This window comes from Sturnus vulgaris, chromosome 1 (genome assembly GCF_052056855.1).
Source record: "Sturnus vulgaris isolate bStuVul1 chromosome 1, bStuVul1.hap1, whole genome shotgun sequence".
Classification (NCBI taxonomy): domain Eukaryota; kingdom Metazoa; phylum Chordata; class Aves; order Passeriformes; family Sturnidae; genus Sturnus; species Sturnus vulgaris.
Genome location: NC_142243.1, coordinates 89975691 through 89990803, shown reverse-complemented (window position 1 = coordinate 89990803; position 15113 = coordinate 89975691). Strand labels below are relative to the sequence as shown.

At 35.8% G+C, this 15113-nt stretch overlaps 1 long non-coding RNA gene across 1 annotated transcript in view; it reads left to right on the top strand.

The window, feature by feature from the left end:
* LOC148225348 (uncharacterized) overlaps positions 1-13617 on the top strand; it is a 75852-nt gene extending 62235 nt beyond the window's left edge. Inside the window, exons 3-5 of the long non-coding RNA XR_015802551.1 lie at positions 10499-10680; positions 11153-11201; positions 12980-13617. This is a non-coding gene — a long non-coding RNA (uncharacterized LOC148225348). The remainder of the gene's footprint in view (positions 1-10498; positions 10681-11152; positions 11202-12979) is intronic.
* The last annotated feature ends 1496 nt before the right edge of the window (positions 13618-15113 follow it).

Genomic DNA, 15113 nt, shown 5'->3' with positions numbered 1-15113 from the left:
GCATCTTGCCCTGCATCCTTGACTCCGCTTTTGAAATTAAGGAAAAAACATGCCCTTTGGGCACCCTTTTTTTCCAACCACCTAAATTATGTGAAGATTTACAGTCTTGAAAAATCTCTTAATGAGAAATTGAATACAATTAAAATATTGCAGCTACTACCCAAATCAACTAGTTTATTAGCATTCCATTTGCTAGGAGTTTTTTTTTTTTTAATGGCCAGTGTACTTCAATGTTTTCTTCCCTTCATGGAGTAAGAACATTTGCCTTGTGGATCTTCTGACACTAAACAAACCGAGTGCTAATGCAGTGAAAGACCATAACAAAACTGAAAGAACATACCTCCATTCTTTTTTTATTTTTTTCTGCTCAAAGATGAGTATTTGTTTTTCTCTTAGCTGTGGCTTCTCATGATTCACATGTAACCAGTATAAAAGCTTATGGTAGATTCCCTTCTGCTGGAACACCACAAATGCGATGATGCTTTTACAGCTTTGCAAAACTAAATTTCATGAAAATCAATAAGGTAAGAGTGCTGTAAAATTGACATAAGCAATGAGGCTTAACATGTTCTCTGAAAAATTATTTTCTAAAAAAGATAAAACAGAAGAATAACATTTGGGCTATTGACTAACATTTGCAAAGTTAGATTTATTTGCCAATCCTGTGACTTTCAAGCAAGCCTGAAATGTCAGAAAAATTATATAATCTCTTTTAGAAAAGTGCTTTTTCACTATGACATTGGGATAATGAAGCATTGCAAAACTAATTCTTTTGCTATAACCTCTCACCCACCCCCCCAAAAAATGAAACAAAAGCCAGTACAGTTAAAAAAAAATATTAATAAGGAGATAAATGCAGACTTAATTTTCAATTAATTCTTTGTGAATTTAGAATAAGAAATGGACTTATTTACAGGTTAATTGAGAGTTTAAGAGTTTTAACCCAAAAATGCCATTATGAGAGAATTCAGTCCTTTAATGGAGTCAGGGGGTAGAGGGAGGGGGAACATATGATGATCAACTCCCAAAAAGCCCAATGAACTGTCTTCTACTTTCTTTTTCACTTTCCTAACATAAAAATATTAGGATAGAGATAGTATCTTAGAGACAAATTTCCAAAAGCATCAGCTTTTTCTGTCCCTGCCTGAGTTACCCTCTGTTCTTTCACAAAGTAATATTTATTGAGACGTATTCGTTGTTAATACCGACAATCTGAAGGCTTGAGAAAGCAGATTCCATTAATATGGACTTCTATTAAAAATGAAACAAAGTCACTTTCTGAAATAGGTATATCTAGAAATCCTTGAACTTCATACTGTTGGCTATATGTATCATATTTCTGATTCAGAGATGTAAATTCTATGGTGGTTTGGAATGAAAGTAGACATGATGATCTTTTCCTTCCAACTTGAGATGTTCCATGATTCTATGGCCGTTTTGGGGTGGTTTTGCCTGTAGCATAAGTAGACAAATGACTTCTGATGGGGGAAGAAGCAAACTGCAGACTGATATCCAGTTACTATTGTGAGAGACTGAAATGTTAAAGATTAATAACTCAAACAATTTGCAAAAGCATAGGTAATTTTAGAATAAACACTAGCTTAATTTCAAATGGGAGCCTAAGCATGCTGCAGAAATAGGGTCTGGAAAAGTAAAGGAGCGAGAATGACCACCATTAAGAAACCCAGAGGCAGCTGTGGAGAGGTCTGGCCTGGGCTTTGCAATAGACAAGGAGACAAGGAATAAGAGGATTTGGGATAGGTGAGAGGGATGCAGGTCTGTAAAAAATTTAAGAAATCCTTAAAAGAAGGGGCCCAGGGAGAAAGGAAGGCAGAGATGGAGGACAAGGGGCACATAATAAAAGGGCAGATAATATAGAAACCATTGCTAGTTTCTGCATGTCTGATCTGTGCTGGTCACTGCTGCCTGTCATGTTTTATGAAATTCTTTCTGATTTCTGGGCAATAACACCCTACCTGGCAGCAATATAGGCACTAATTGCAAGCTTTGGGGCTATAGACACGAGTGGATCAGCACTTTGGGGTCAGCAGGTAGAGTCAAACTGGGGTGAGTGTGCACCTGGGCTTGTCTGGCTCAACTGGAGCAGGTGTGCACCTCCGTGTCAGCCACCAGTGTGAGATTTGGAGGGCTGGAGTGTTTGTGATTTTTTTTTTTTTTTTCGCCTGTCTCGGTGTGCATGAGGGTTTGTGGTTGGATTAGCTGGTGAGCAGGAAGACCTTACTTTGGGTAAGTGTATCTTGAGTGACCTGTGACTGAGATGCTTGTGAGGGGCGTGGGTGTTGAATGGGAAGAGACTGTTCCTGCTGATGTCCAGGGGATCTGAAATGGGCTCATGGATCTAGGGAGTGTGGCCATGTGCTTTCACAAGCCGAACTTCCCCCATAACCACCTGGAAAGGAGGAAGGGGATTTGGCCATCTGTGCTGTGTTATGTGAGTGCTGGCAGTGTTTTATGTGTGTCCTGTTAAAAGGGAGTGCCCAGCCTGCAGCACTCAGTAACTGCATCACTTGCTGTCCTCTGCATGTGTCTGATCTCACACTGAGCCTCACTGTCACCTGAACTTGCAAATGAGAAAGTATCACCTGCACCCATTGGCATCGAATGGAAAAACTGGTCCCTGTGGATATAGGCACACTGGGCTGGGCTTCAGAAATGAGCAATCACAGAGGCAGTAGCCATATCTCATCAAGTACACCTGAGCAATCTTTTTCCCCCCAATTAACAACTGGAAAGAAATAAAATCAACTTGCATCTGTAACTGGTAATTTAACTTTTTCAGTATTTTAAGACTGCTAAGATAAAATGTTTTAAGGCTTCTTTACAGATAAACATAATAAGAATTTGCATCAGATTTATTTCCAGTTTTTCTGCAAGGGCTTGCATAAAGGCAATTAAAATACAGGGAAATGAATCAAGACAATGCATTGTTCAAAATTCCAGGGAGCTTTTGCTGTGGTTGAGAACTATTTATGCTACAGTAAGACCCAACATGGTTAGTGGCCCAGTCTCAGATACACAAGCAGTACCCATTGAAGGGAAATGGGAGTAAGTTTCAAAATTAAATATGAAGTGTAAACGATTGATGAAAACAGGCTATTGAATTGTCCAGTTATAACATCAAAGGTGTCAGATTGAAATAATATCAGTTTATGGTTTAAAGCAAAACAGAGGGGGAGAGAGAAGAAAATTATTTGGTTATGGAATTCAACAAAATTTAAATTCTTATTTGGTTTTTTAGGCTTCATTAAAGAAAATAAGTCTCAAAAAATTTCCAACAGATGCTGAAAGAAAGCTAAAAGTGTTCATATTTTTCAGTATTTTCTCAGCACCAGTTTCATGGTCTTCAGTGCACGTTGAATACAATCCTTTTTCAATCTACTACTAATGGAAAATTAATTTATTCTTTCTATATCAGTAACTTCTAATATTTTTCAGTTCTGCTGCAGCACTCTATATTCCTTGTCAGCAACTAATAATTTTTTCATGGAGCTCAGGAGCTGGATGTCTGGGTTAAGCAAAGTACAGCAGCACTTATGAGCAGTGGCAACTGCAGTTTGAGTGCCCATGTGCAGATGATACCACTGAACAACAAGGCAGTAGTGACAAAAAAATTGAAGCTTGTATCAGAACGAACTTAGTGGATACTAGGCTAGAGTTTGAAACTAATATTTGAAAAGGAAGAGTAGGTCAAGACATACGAATTGTTTTTTGAAGTGATGGGGGTGTTCCTTTTCAAGATTGACCAGTACTTATATATTCCTCTATAAAGGTGTTTGGATGCTAGAGAGAGGAGTGTATGTTGCTGCTATTCACATGCTTAATTTACATGTATTCTTTACTGTGAAAGAGGAAGAAGATGAAGGTAGTCATTCATTCACATGAATGTTCTGAAGTGTTCCATTGTGGCATCTTAGAATCAGTATGTATTATAAAGATCATAATTCTATGGGGGTTTTGTGACCTATTTACCTCTAAAATTTTGAATTCCAGGGCAGCAAACTGATTACAGAAATGAATATACTGTATCCATTAATTTGTTTCCTCAGTGACTTGGAGAAGCACCATTTCTTTCTCTTTATACTTTTCACTTACTGTCTCAGTTAGTTGTCTTAGTTATGGGTGGTTCATCTTTATTCCTGAAAACCTTAACCTGCTCATCCTTGTATGAAAGAGTCTCAAAATATTTCAGACTGAAAATATACAGTCGTTGATAGCAGTTTCTTATCTGCCACTCAGTATCTGAGTACTAAAGAAGTATTTTGCTAAGACTTCCAAAAGCTGCTGCAGAAGCTGTCAAAAAAGATGAATTATCTTGAATGTAAGAAGTAGCAAATTTTTTCTCATCTGCCTGTTGCCAGACAGCAGCGTGGGCTAAAGAAACAAACTCCAACTGAACTGCTCTTGGGTTGGTGCTCAAGTACCACTTTACAAGTCCTTAGGCTTTGATTGTGATACAATATGTAAAATTCTGGTTTAGAAACTGAAGGATGAAATCTCAGTACAATACTGGCAAAAGACTGACTGATGTCAAGAGAGGATATTGTTCATCTAAAAGCACCTGCCTCAATCTCTTCAGGCTTAATCTCTATTTTGTGAAAAACTTTTCCTCTCCTGTTTTATTTGATTTTGTTTACTCACATGCAGCACAAATGAGACTGTGCACACCGTGACCCAGAGGTTTCTTATTCAGTGACTGCTTTTCAAAGGACAGACCCACTCTTCTTCCTCATAACTTTGTTGTATTTTTTTTCTGTGTCTAAAGTTAAATTTTACCACTTTATAAAAACGCTATGCAATAGGTTCCTCTTAGAGTGCTTTTTGTTATGTATATATTTCCTCTGATTTCTGTTTCTTAATGATTTCATGATTCTCTGCATTCTGTGAATTTTATATACAAGAGTTATATATAATTGTTTTATTATTGTAGAGTAAGCTTCATGAATGGTGACAATAATTAATAAAAGCAGATTCCTTGATAGTTGTACACTTTTTTTTTGAGATTAGACAATTTTTCAGCAGTTAGGGTGTTTTGATATTGTATAGTAATTAAAAAAAATCAAATTACTTTGTGGCATTAAGTCAAATATGAGGTCTATGTAAATGTTTCAATGAGAAATCTGCATTTGTTTACCTAGGCATGAGCTTGGGCTATGACAAGTTAATATAGCCTCACTTAATGAAGACTTACAACACAGAATAGTATCCTATTCGGTCAATTTTCAAGTTGACTAATATTATTTATGCTTCTAATGAGCTAATTCTAATTCTTTGATGGAACCAAGTTTGGCTTGTTAAGTTACATCAATTGTTCTGCTTCTGAAATATTTCCAAACATTATTAGAGTTATCCAAAACATACTTTGGCAAGGTGTCCTCAGTTAGCCCTCTTTTTAGGATACTTGAAAGCTGACTATGTAATGCATTTCTTCTCATTAATGAAAATTTCCAGTACCTTATGCTTATTACACTATTCAGATGGTGCCAAAGACTTGAAGAATATCATCCCAGAGCAACTTAAATTTTTGTAACCTGTTTCTCTGCTTCCAAGTATGAATACCTTTTCCTGATTAGTAAAAGGCTTGATAAATATTTAAGACCTTTAAGTAAACAGATTGCATGACCTCTCCAGGCAATCTATTCTAGTGCTTCACTCTCTTTACCCCAAAAATTTTTCTTAATTTTTACCTTGATTCTTTTATGATGTAATGTGAACCTGTTCTTTCATATCTGTCATAGGTAAGAAAAACAGATTAATCCCTCCTTTGCAGAAGCCATTTATTTATTTAAAATGTATTTGTATTTTCCTTTCTCTCTTTCAGGTAAATTAGATTAATTCAATAATTTCAATTAGGTATGCTTTTGTAGACCTCTGATTATTCATTTTCTTCTCTTCTTGACTTCTCTGATTAGCAGACATTCTCACTGAAGTTCAGCATCCAAATCTGAATCAGAGATTCTAGTTGAGTACGAGACTCTTCTTGGTCGTATGATTCTTTCTCCATAATTTTCATCAGCAAGTACATATTTTAAGCATACTTGAGGGGTCTGCCAACTAGAGTTAAGAGAGGAGCTTAGCAGTCCCCTTCTTTCCTTTGCTATTCCCATTTTGTTGATTGGAATAGGCAATTTATCAGACCTAATCTTTCCATTGATGCAACAATGTTAGATTATTAGTTAGATATTACTGTTTTTTTTCAAGGTCAGCCTCTGATGCTGATGATTCAGGAGCCAACACAAGAAGGTTTTTTCAATGACTCTTAACTTGATTCTTATGGAGCAACTCCTTGCCTTGTCCTCTCCTAAAACTGTACCTACATGATTACGTTTTCTTCTTGTCTGCACCCTTAAGAGTCTGACTTTTGCCATTTCTTGTATGTTTTCTTATTTTTGAAGTTAATGCAGAACTTATTAGCTATATTGATCATCTGATGTGTTTCTGACCTTCCTTGAGAGAATGATTTGCTTGAAATATCTACTTGAAGACAGGAAATGTTTATGCTGCTGCTTCTCCTTTGATTTCTGAAGGTTATTAACTCTTCTGCTTACTTATGGATTTAATTGAAGTTACTTCTTCGTGTGACATTTTGCTCAGCCACTTCATCCTTGTTGTTCAGAATTATAGCTAAAAGCAATCTCTGACTTCTACATCAAAAAGCATTCATACAGTACTCTGGAATATGGTGGGCATCTTACCTGCCAAAGCTAGTCAACTGGACTTCTTCTAAAATTAGTGACAAAAAATGAGCCTCTGCAGACTAGGATGATAATTTGGAGATAAGGAATTAAATATTCTCTGAGAAAGATCTTTTATTATATGCTCTATAGATATGATGTTTAGGTGACTGGATTAGTTTTTGATTAATAACAATTTAGGCTGCTAGAGTTCAGTGAGCTGAATAATGCTCTCTACTTTTTTGGTGTAATCTTCTTTTAGCAGATGTTTGGGTAATTGAAATTGTTCATTATTTACTGAACCTCACATTCTGAATAATATTGCCATTGATTCTCATCAAGCCTTGTCTTTTCAATGCTCATGGTTTATCTGGAGCTCTGAGCATTGTGGTACCCTGTATTGCAGCTCAAGGCACTGCCTGTCTTCATCATTTCAGAAGTTGATTGTCTAATTGATAAATGGACTGCCAAACTATTAGCTTGAAAGTTATTTTTATTTCTCTAAGTAAGAAAATATAAATTAAATCAACTAATAAAAATTCAAACGTACTACCAAGGTGCAGGTCAAAATAATGAGGAACAAATGTTTTAGGGAGAATTTTGTAGATTACATCCTAATGGACAAAATAGAGTCTTGCTTTGTTTTAGGAAAAAAAAAAAAAAAAAAGGAAGGCTTGTTTTACTACTTACAAGAATTGTGGAGTTTCAGAATCATTTTGTCCCAGCCTCAAAGTACCAAGGTAATTTGCTATAGTCATTCTTATTTTGGCTGCAGATAGTAAAATAAAAATATTATATATCCTAAACAAGTTGGGAATGGTAATTTCTACCATCGACTGCTTCACCATCCAAGCTGTTTGTCACATGTTCTGTCACAATAGCTTCTTTGGGTAATAATTTGAAGAATCAATAGTCTTCTCTCTTTTTTTTTTATGAAACCTGGCAACTTTTCCATCGATTGCTTTTCTTCCAACACTACACCTGCTGCCTTAGCAGTTTCTGATTAATTTTCTAGCATCTCAGCTCAGTGACGTGGGCTTCTGAGAATGTATCGGCTGTTTTTTTCCTGCTTGGATACTGTAACCTGTGTTGGCAAAATGGACCATGTTTTATATACATAATATTGTGAGGTTTAGATAAAACAGATAAAGGTATAACTCTTCCCTGCATACAACCATAGGATGGTGTGGTAGAATAAACTAGGAAAGAAACAAGAAATGTTTCATACAATTGCTAGCTAAACGTTTTTTAGTTGGTAGTTAAGCAACAAAAGTTGCCATGGCTTCCAGGAGTAAGTCTTCTACTTAATGCCTTACCTATAGTAATTAACAGTGAATACTGAAGAGTGTAGCAATTACTTCTACAAGTAACAATAAAGAGAATGTTTGCTATGACTGTCACTGGAATGATCTAATTGCATTTACCTTTTTTGTCTCTTTTCAAAAGAAAGATTTGAAGTAATGACAAGTTTAAATCTTGTTGGGCATTTCCAATTAGAGTGAAAGTTTTTGTTAAGTGCATGTTCATTAATTACCAGAAAAGGTTAAAAAACGAAGGGCAGATGTAGTGCACATTCATAGACATAACCTTTTGCATTTTTGCAAATTTAAGTGTTGTGGATGGCTTTAAAGTTACAGTTTATCTGTGGCTCAGAGGACTCTAACAATTAGCTTTTAAACTGCAATGATGATCGATAATGTTAGTATTGTCTTAATTACTACTCAAAAATCCAACATCATTCTGGGCACCATTTTCAAAAAAGTTGTTGAGACCCCATCCCTAGAAATGTTCAAGGACTGGACTTTGAGCAACCTGCTCTAGTGGAAGGTGTCCCTGCCCATGGCGTGTTGAACTAAGTGGTCTTTAAAGTCCCTTCCAGTCCATTCTATAATTCTAGGATTATTTTCTCTCTAGCATTATCTCTTGTCACTGTCAGTTTCTGGAATGTACCATCTTAGACTAAGACTGTTTTAGTGCCAGGGGCATGCTGAATCTGGGTTCATAATCACTCCTCTCTTCTTCTGCACCAAACTGCAGGTTTTATTGCAAACTGTTTTCTGAAATTATATTACTCTAAATGCTATTCAAATACCAGCTCACAGCATGTTAGCAGATTCATCTTTTTCCTTGTGTATACCAAAGCTACTGAGTAACTGTTTATTGGCCTTTCCAAGGTAAATATTATATTTGTTTCCTATGCAGCACTTGAGGAAAAGGGCATCCAGCATTGCTATTAGGATGACAGATCTAATTGTCTCAGGAAAATAGACAGCATAACATATCTTCATTGTTTGTCCTGATAGACTGCAGGAAACACATTAACATATTTCTATAATATACAAATTAATGTTGTTAAAAGATGATTAATTAATAGGAGTATAAATTAAAAATTAAGCAGAGATTTCTGTGTATCAATTTAATTTGCTGAGATTATGTCTGAAGTTAGGGAGGACGTGAATGTATCATTTGTTTACTTACATATTATTCTGACAGAACCCACTGAAAACCTGAACGTCTCACTACTCTGAAAATGTTCCATATTTTCATGAAATGTGCAAGCAGTCAGACAGAAAGTAGAAATGTATCTGTATTCTATTTCCACAGTAGCCCAGTGCAGGCTATGTTAAACAAAAAGCTCTTTCTAAATCTATCAACATTTCCAATTCTTTCTAATCAAAGGAAAACCATTATTTTCAATTGTCTAAGGACAGGAAAAAATGTGCATTCAGTTGGTTTAACCTACTGATGTTATTTTTCTCTAATAGGAGAGGGGTTTACTCTTTAAGGAACTGGCAAGTGAATATTGACAGGCACTGCTTTAGAAACTTGCAGAAAAGGAAGTCTCTAGTTAAAATGGATCAACAAAAATATTTTCTTATCTCGTCGGGGAGATGTATCTGTTTAAGGGATAGTAAACTGCGATGCAGCTTAGTTGGATCATGCAGGAAAATTTAATGGCATTTAGGGAATAATGCAATTATCAGGCACCATTAACATGGGTTCACCAAAGAAAAGCTCTCTGTAACTACACTGATATATTCTATGGCAAGGGTGACCCCATTGCTCTCTACACCTTCTTGAGGAAGTGATGTGGAAAGGTGCTGAGCTCTTCTTCCTAGTACCTGGGGATAGGATGCATGGGAATGCCACCAATCTGAGAAAGCTCAAATGGAGGAGATTTCTGAAGGTATTTTGAACCCGAAGATTTTGCTTTTTCAGACTATATGCATGAGCAGAAAACTTAAATGACACGGATTATTTTTGTGTATATGTTTTGTGAACTTGTACAAATGCAAGTATCTGATGGAAAGATTTGTATAGGAGTACCTCGTGGTACCTACCAGTTCAGTGTTGTTTCTTACTGTCATTAATTATACCTTGCTAGTCTCTGTAGCTCAGCAGAGGCAGAGGTTTCAACCAGTATTCTAGAAAAAAATATTATTTTGAAGACAATAATAATGCATACAGAGTGTAATTTCTTTTGCTGTGTGGATAAGCACTGCGAGTTAAAGTCAAAGGCTATGCTGATAAAATAAAAAACTGCATTTCTGGGAGTTAGATGGCAGTATTAGCTTACAGTACATTTCTGATATGTTGTTCTCTTGTTCAGGTTTTCATAACACCCTTGTCACTTTTTTTTTCTCTTAGTGTTGTGTTAAGCAACATGACTAATCTGTCATGCAGTCTTCTTATTCCTTCCCCACAGGAGAAATGGGTGCAGTGGTGTGTCTTGTTTTGGTCTTTCTTTTTTTTCTTCCTACTCTCCTACCTCTTTGATTTGCAGCTGTAATTTTCCCCTTTTTCAGGAACTTCTGGATGTTGTCTGAGTCATGTTGCTACTCTGCAGAGAATTTGAACCATATTTGGAGATGAGAAATGCAGCCTGCGATACCAGGGGGATTCTAAATCAGTGCAACTTACAGCTTCCTCTGCCATCCCAATAGAGCTGCTGCACTTAGTAAAATCTCTGCAGATTGCTTTAAACAAGGTATTTATACTTAGGTTTGTTTGTCAAGATGTAAATCCCATTCTACAGTTCGTCTTCTCTTAAATGGTAAAATTTAAGTGCTGAAGGGTCCAAAAAGAGAAGGAAGGAATGAAAATAAAATAAAAGAAATAAAGAAATGTACTTCTGTTTGCTGTTCATGAAAAGCTATTCCTGCTTATATAATCTTTTAGCACTTTTGCTATGACAGTGGCTATGATGGTGACAGATTTGTCTTTAAGTTTATTTTGTAACACTTTACTTATCACTTCAAATTTGACCCTAAATAGAAATGTGTGGAAATGATTTCTCTTGACTGTTTTAAATAGTTCATGACATTTCAAAAATAAACACACTTTAAATCTCAAATTGCTTGTTAAAAAGGATTCAATGAAGAAAAATGATTGATAATTAATTCAACTTAGACTAAACATTTATAGATGTTAAAATATGCACTGTTGACTTTCCTTGCCAGGTGCATACATAAAGCTTGCTGAATAAACCACCACTCCATTTTGGCATAGGTAAATGTATGGCTTTTTTAATTGTGTTTTTCTGAGAAAGTTCCATATTAAGTGTACACTAAATTATATTTCCAGTGATATGATAGATGTTATTGAAGAACTGTGCTCTAGAAGAGACACTTTCTCACTGAAGCCTAAACATGTGCAAGTGGATGTATATATAAATATATATAGACATAGAGTTTGGGTCCATGCTTATATCTTATACCAGTCCAGATAGAGCTTGTTTCAAGGCTGCAGCTGATACAAAACTAAGGTAAGGGAGAAGTGCTGGGAAGAGAACAGTGAATATACCTTCTGCTGAACTGACTAGGCTATTAAGGGAAGGGTGGAGTCAATCTTACATAGATCTGAGTGCTTGTTAGTGTTGGACAGCTCCAGCAAAGTTTAAAACTGTATTCATTTTGAAGAAACTCTCATATTTCCTTCTACCAAACAGAATCTGTTCTCTCAGCTGCAAAATGCACTCTCATTCTGAGTAATGTTTCCACTTATGCATGCAGACACATGCAGGTGCTAGTATCACCATGTTCCAGGGATTGTGTTTGACAGCTGGTGGCCAACATCATATATTTGCTGTTTCCACTTGGAATTTTTTCCAAAACAAATAAGCAAACCATTATGGAGGATTGCATTTTTTTCAGATTGACCATAAATCTTTTACCTTCTGGCTGCATGCAACAATGTTCACACTCACTTTTTTGAGAAAAAAACATCAGACAACTTTACCTTCCCATGGGAAATTCCATTCTTAATATATAGGCTGACTGCAGCATCTGGGTTATTCTCATTGCCACATGTCAATGCAAGAATGTTGGATTCAAATGCTGCTGTCAACGTGTCACTTCTAGTTTAACCTTGTAAATCTCAGGAGAGGGAGCACACTGAATCTAAAAAAAAAGGAAAATTTACAGTAGAGTTTGAGTTACAAGTTCATTTGTGATCTCAACATTCTTCTGACGTGGTTGTTTACTTTTATTAGTGATAGTTTTTGCTAATAAATTAGCACTTAATAGATGATTTAGTGCCTCAAGGTGTAGCTGATGAACTATAGAAGCTTTACCTGTGTGTCACTCATTAAATTTCAACCAATTTTGCACTTAATTTGGTTTGTTCTGCCAGGACATTTAGCAGGTGAAGAGTGTTTACTGGGAACTTGATGGTAGTTTTTACATCAAATATACTGCTCCCAAGCTTTGAGCTAATTAACAGTCAGTGAAAGCAAAGAACTCTACAGACTACTGCAACTGGACTCCCCTTTCAACTACAGAAAGTTACATCCTAAATTTTATTGACTCCCAAATAGAAAAATTTGGGGCAGGGGTGAAAAATCAAATAACAAACCCCAACCAAAACTGAACAACAACCAAATGAAACAAAACCATCTTGCATGTAGGGCTGACTTCTAGTAATAAGTTCCTTGGGATCTGAAATCACAATTTAATATCCATACACATTTGATCTGTAGTGCCCGAGCTCTTGATGAGAGTTTGCTTTACTTAATTTTATTGTGTAGCAGGAGAGCTCCCTCTGGGAATCTTTTTACTGTCTTCTGTCTTTAGACAACTGTGGATATCACTTAAAACCTTCATTTAGTGTCTAGATAGAATCCTACAGTGACGAGGAAAGAAGTAAACTTTCCATATCTAGCTAAACCTTTAAGAGATAGATACTCCCAGAGTCTTTCAATGAAGAAAAACCTGTGGCAGATCACTTGTTTAGTGTTCAGACTATTTTTCCCCATGTAGTAATGCCTTCTTTTATATTTATTATGGAAGTTCTACACATAAAGGAGGTTTTAGGAAGAGAGGCTCTGAGGTTCCTGTTCATTGCTGTTGGACGTTCTTGCAGAAAACCCAAGATACAGGTATGGCTCAAGAATTCCTGAGTGCTGTTCATATATTGTATTATTATCATCAATAAAAATGAGATAGTGAGAGTAACTTTCTAACGAAATTAAGCATATATGTTAAAATCAAAGTAGTATAAATGGGGTGTTAAAGACTGTTCTTCCTATTTGTATTGGAGTCAAAATTTTAGATATTTCATTTATTCATTAGCTAGAGGTGAGAAACTGTTCTGCAATAATTTTATAAAAGTAAATTGACAAATTATATTTATGGAATAACTATAAGCTGAACAAAATTTAAGGATATGAAATTACCAAGGACATTTTGAAGCTGTACATTGTAAAAATTACTTCTATCACTTCATTTTTGCCTTAGTGCAGAATTTCAGGTTGTCCTACTTTCTCATGTGTCTTTTATGTGGGTAGGTGACTTGCTTGCATGCTTGTAGTTTTTTTTATTGTCGAGACACCAACTTAAATTGAATTTGCAGGAATGTATCTCTGTATCTGTTCCTACCTCTTAAATTTCTGTAAAAGCTATTGCGTTGTTTCAAAGTCACTGTTCTAGAGTGGAATAAATGTTAGATAAAATCACCTCTGAGCATCTTCTCTGGAAAAAATCAGTATTTCTTAACTTGGTAGTTCCTACTGGATGTTATAATTATGATGTCCTCTTGAAACTAGCTAGGGGTTGATCTGTTAATAGTTACAAGCCTGAAATACTCAAGTATGTAGTCAAAGGATGGTCTTGCAGCCTCATTTTCACTATTCTTAAGATTGCAGTCTGTTCAAAATCTTTCTCTAACCACAAATGAGGAAACAAGGAATTCAGAAATAGCTTCTACCCACACACAAGGAAACCTCTTAGTGAAGATGTAAAACATCTTGATGAAGCCAGCAGTTTTATGTTTATGTTAAAACAAGACTAAATGAGCATTGCAGCAGACACTGAACTTAAGGACACCTTTTTCACAGATTTTTTTTTTCTAGCCAGAAGTTGACTATGACGGTGAGAGAAAAGAATAATGAAATATAGCAGAGCAATTACTTTAATTTTTGGGACAGATGATACATTTTTCTTGATTATATGAAGTTTGTGTGCTTGTTCTCATTTTTTCAAATCTTATCATTCACAAGAGTGTTTAGCAGTTTTAGCTTCTTTGAATGTTTGTTTGTTTTGTTTCAGAAGAATTAACAGCCTTTTCAGTATTTTAGCACTGGATTCAGAGCCTGGACTAAGTATTTGGCATTGGTGAAGAACAAAGATTACAGTCCATCTTCACTGGATAACAAAGTAAAAAATACTCTTGAGCTGAGAGCTTTTATCCATGCATTTTTAGAACTTTTGGGGCATTGGCAGTAAATGTACCTTTCATTTAGAGTGCCTTCAAATGGAGGAAGAAAATGTCTTAGACTTCTGGAGAGCTCTTTAATGTGCATGTGTTCTGACTGGGGTCAAGTTTTCCTCCTTGCACATATAGGTTTTGGTCAGCTGTTTGGGGTTTTGTTGTTTCTAAGAGGCAAGAAATTTTATTTATGTATTTACCTGAATAAAATTAAATCCTCCAGGTATCGCGGTCGAATATCAGACATAACAGTTTGAAGATCCCCTTTGTGGTGGGACATTGCAACACTGATGCACTTGCAAAATGCTCAGTTGAGAACACAATGCACATATATATTTTTCAAACATGATATACTGCTATTCAGCCTACAGAAATCTTAATGGAGGTTTATGTGCTTATTTAAGTTATAAAATCTTCATTAGATCGACATGTCTGAAGCTGGTTTCTGTTCCTAGGAAACAGAGCATTAAGTAGCTCCATTTTAGCTAATCAGCATCATTTATTTATTCCTCAAAAGACAGGATGTATCCACAAAATGACAGAGTTGTGGATAATTTCTTATATGTTCAATCTCAACTCAAAAATTGTTTACATCCAGGATTCTCTTTGCAGAAATGAGTAGCACTATCCCTGATTAGTAGCACTAATGGAAGCAGGCATAAACCAGCCTTTTATATGCTTACTAATTAAAGGCATATGGCCTTGAACCAGCTAGTC